This window comes from Triticum aestivum, chromosome 1B (assembly GCF_018294505.1).
Source record: "Triticum aestivum cultivar Chinese Spring chromosome 1B, IWGSC CS RefSeq v2.1, whole genome shotgun sequence".
NCBI classification, from domain to species: Eukaryota; Viridiplantae; Streptophyta; class Magnoliopsida; order Poales; family Poaceae; genus Triticum; species Triticum aestivum.
Window position 1 is genome coordinate 454,496,823 of NC_057795.1, and position 4,910 is coordinate 454,501,732.

Genomic DNA, 4,910 nt, shown 5'->3' on the forward strand with positions numbered 1-4,910 from the left:
TGGCATTGCCTCTGGATGAACAGGACCCCGATCGATCGAGCCGATTGGGGCTGGATGAACAGGACCCCGTGGAGGGTTGGATGAATAGGATGACCCCGTGGACGGCTGGATGAACAGTAGACGGTGCAGGGGTGCCCGTGGAGGGGTGGTTGAACAGTAGCCGGTGGAGTAGCGCGCGGTGGAGGCTAGATGAATAGGAGCCCATGGAGGCTGGAGGAGGTCGACGGTAGCCCGTGGAGGCTGGAGGAGGTCGATGGTGGAGATGAACAGTATCCCATGGAGTCCCATTTTGCGGTACGCCACACCCCTCCCGATGAACAGGACCCTCGTTTCGACCGTAGCTCTCCAACACAAGTCCGTTTCGTCCGTTTTGTGGTATGCCACACCCCTCCTGATCAACAAGACCCCTGTTTCGACCGTAGGAGGTCCGTTTCCTCCATTTTGCGGTGCGCCAGACCCCTCCCGATGAACAGTATCCCGTTTCGAACGTGGCCGGTCAAACACAAGGCCGTTTCCTCCATTCTGCGGTATGCCAGGCCTCGTTTCCATAGCATGTTCCGTCCAAGCCGGTTGGCTCCCACGCGTTCCGTTGCCTCCCGATGAACACGACGCATTCCGTTGCCTCCCCATGAACACGACGCATTTCGTTGCCTCCCCATGAACACGACGACGACGCGGTTTCTCCGTTCCAACCCAGCCAAGTACACGAGCCCTGGCCGTATGTATGCGCGAGTAGGCGTTCGAGACCCCGCCCATATGTACACATACGTGGCCATATTTTCTTTCTTGCACACTCACCGCTGTACGTATGTGTACATGCTATGTGTGCGCCTCTACTACGACACGTGCATGCCTTTACATCGACCAATATATATGTACGTACACGTTTGCGACCAGAATGACAATGCTACGTACGCTTCGACCAGATGGGTCCCGACTGTCAGGCACTTCCTTGCGTGCGAAGATGTAGCTGGTGGGTCCCAGAAGTCAGGGGGAATTGTTTTTTTTGTTTGGACGCAATTCCTTGCGTGCGAAGATGTACCTGGTGGGTCCCAGCAGTCAGGGGGAAACATTTTTTTTCACGAAATATGGTGGACCATCCGGTGGGTCCCCGCTGTTAGGTGGAGGAATAATTATTTTGCGCGTAATAAGGAGGCACTTCCTTGCTGTGGCCGTGGACCCATCTGTCAGCCTCTCTATGTACAGTCAACGTCTGATGGAAGCCGTTCCTTGACCACATTGACCTCGCCGCGCCGAGAGCACCACGGCGGTGGACGACGGCAAGGCCTAGGAAGGGGACGACGCGGAGCCGGGGAAGACGCAGCAGTGGATGCCCACGCGAAGAGTAGTATGAGGGTTCACTGGTTCAGCTGCGGTGTGAGGCTGCCGTTGCTGCAGAATATTAGGGGGTTTGGGTGAGTAGAGGGATGGCCTGACCAGTGGTGGGAGTAGTAGGGGGCGGTGAGGCCTCCGCGGCATCACAGCCGGCCACGGGAGGCAGGAGCATGCAGCACGACCGACGCTGCTTTGGGCGGCTGGAGCATGAAGACCAGATGTTGAAGAAGCACTACGACCGTTGGGTGGACATCGTACGGTCACTAGAGCCAGAACCATTCATATTGACTAAGTTGACAAAGCCCTCTGTCCCCGTCAACTTAGTAGGCCCACAAGTCAGCCTCCCACCAAGGTGGGTCCCAGCTAGCCAGGGGAGTATTCATTTTTTTGTGCGTAATAAGGAGGCACTTCTGGCGGGTCTGAGCTGACAGCGGGGGGAACATTTTTTTCATGAAATACGGTGGCCCGTCCGGTGGGTCCCAGCAGTCAGGGGGAAATGTTTTTTTGCAAAATACTGGTGGCCCGTCTGGTGGGTCCCTGCTGTCAGGTGGAGGAATAATTATTTTGCGCGTAATAAGGAGGCACTTGCTTGCAGCTGTCGTGGACCCAGCTGTCAGCCTCTCCACGTATAGTACTCTTCCGATGGAAGTTGTTCCTTGACCACGTTGACCACGCCGCACCGAGAGCACCAGGGTGGTGGACGACGGTGAGGCCTAGGAAGAAAGGGGACAACACGGAGACGGGGAAGACGCGGTAGTGGATGCCCACGTGTAGAGGAGTAGGAGGGTTCACTGGTTTGGCTACAGTGTGAGGCTGCCATCACCGCAGGGCCTGGCTAGCGCTGGGAGTAGTAGGAGGTGGTGACTTGCTCATATATTCAACTGGTGCAACGTCCCCTACAGCCACTCCTGTTTCATGGATGGCCTGGTCGATGCCTCCAAGGAGCCCTTCGTCTACTGCTATCAGTGCCCGATGCTGTTTTGGGGCTCGCCGGCGGACATGGTGCATCACCTCACGTATGCGTGCAGCGGTCACTACTGGGCCTTGGCGGAGAACATCAAGTACGAGACGTGCTACCCGTTCACCATGCCAGAGTCGCTGGAGGATCACCGCCGCCTGCTAGTCTCAGAGGAGGATGACAACGTCTTCCTCTTGATCGTGGGCACCGACGAGGCTCGCGCAGGCGGCCTCCCCGTCTTTGTAGTGTGCTTCAGGGGCGACGCCACTGACGCTGACACTGACACAAGGCCGATGTATGGGTGCGTAGTCAGTGTTACTACCCCTCCGGGTCACGTGGGCGGCAACATCGGCCTCATCGAACGGACTTGGACTCTGCGGAGCTAGGACTTTCCCACCGATGTGGACTTGGAAAACCCATGGCATCCTTTACCCGCCAACGCGGTGCACGGGGACTCCAAGGAGGTTCACCTGGACATACGCATTATCAAGTTAAATGTTGATCTTTAGTCTTCGCTCAATGTAATCTGCTGTTTAAGCATGTGGAGACTTCCATGCATGATCTTGCTCTATTGGAGTATCACGCATGAATAAAAGTGTATCCGTTTATGGTTTAGTCTAGAATCTTCCATGTATGAACTTTTACTACAGTACTGGTGAAAGACTTACTATGAACCATTTCTTACATCTCCTCTGCCCCCTTCCAAGTCATCCTGACTTAATCCCTCCGTCTAGGTGTATAAGGGCATGGTTAATATTACTTAATAGTATAGCCAACTGTTGACTATAAGAAAGTGCCATGTCATCTGTAGCCATCATGTATAACAATCGATACTCAAAAACTAATTCTTAAAGATCATTTCTTGCAAAGCACAATAAGTGTTATTTCTTCACAAGTTTTGGATGCAGGTTGAACAGTTGAACGCTTTTGTTTGCAAAAGATACCTTTTTATCTATTTCACTCGGATGTTTGTGAGCTCTAGAGATGAAATAATATCCGAAGAAACCTATCGATACCCGTTACACATGAGATGACCCCCACATCCTTTGTCAAAATAAACAACTGCCCGATCAATGCATTTCACTCTTTGGTGCAACACACGGGCACCTTACTACTATAGATTAGTACGACCAAAAACTAACATTATATATAGTACAATAAATGCTGATGCATGTCACCTAAAATTATATCATTCAAAACTATGTTCAAATATGAATCCAGCGATATAGTTTTTGTTGACATGCACTAACATTTTGTCAGTTAAATCTTCAGTCAAATTCAATGGGGGACTAATAAACCACGACCGATGTAGTACAAGTGTAGAGGGCGGCGCTGCACGGGAGTCTCACCCCGCTTGTGGCACGACAGTAAAGCCGTCATATCACAAAACCCAACCATTGCCAGTAATAAGTGGCCTGGTAAAATAAACGTACAAGCAACCATCACACCCCTCCGTCTTTTTTGCATTTCATCTCTCTGCACTTATTTTCTCCGGTTCATCTCGCACACTCGATCCCTGGCTACTGCTCCTAGTATCCCTAGCTACTACTCCTAGGGCCAGTTCTTTTTGCGGCTTAAAAAATAAGCCGTCTCTTCCCCAGCTTTTCCCATAAGACTAGTCATAGTGGAGAGTAACATTAAGGCGCCTCACTCATTTATTTGGGCTTCTAAACTACTAGTACTACTAGTACTCCCTTCATTTTTATATACAAGGTCACAAACTCAAATTACACGTACCAAGATAAAAATCAATGTGTGCTTTACAAGTCATTTTTTTCTCATTTACCGAGTTAATTAATAGGGTGCACGCACATTAGAAGAAATTGAGTGACCGTGAGAGAGGAAGTACTACATGCATGCTAGTAATTAAGCCATGGGTTACTAGTACGAGGAAACATCATTAATATTTGTCTCGATTACTGTTGGTGGCCTTGTATAGATGCAAAATGTATTTTTTATAGTGGCCTTGTATACAAAAATGGAGGGAGTACCTCCGTCCTGGTTTATTCGCCACCATTGTAATTTGTGGTAAATTTTGACCAAAGATTTAACTGATGAAATGTTAGTGCATGTGAGTAAGTCATCTTAGGTTGTGCACCGTGACCAAGGAGGAGGGGAAAACGAGAGACCTTAATGTTTACTCCCTCCGTTCCTAAATATTTGTCTTTCTAGAGATTTCAACAAGTGACTACATACGAAGCAAAATGAGTGAATCTACACTCTAAAATGTGTCTATATACATCTGTATGTGGTAGTCCATTTGAAATCCTAAAAAGACAAATATTTAGGAATGGAGGGAGTATTTGCTAATTAATATCATTGCATGCAATGAACTAACCACTGCATGTCGTGTTTGGTACTCTCAAGTCATTAAAAGCATGCACACTCTTCATCTCTTTATTCGTTTAGAGCAAATACAATAGAGCTGAGTCAGCGGGCTATAAGGATTAAACTAGTATATTTCTGCTTAGTTGGAGGAAAGAGAAGAAGAGAGAGAAGGTAAGCGGACTCTTCATGAAGAGCTAGCTCTAGCACGTGCTCCTAGGCACTGTGTGAGAATGAAACGTGGGCCACATAATAAAAAAGTAGTACACTCTTTTGATCTATTATTATACAT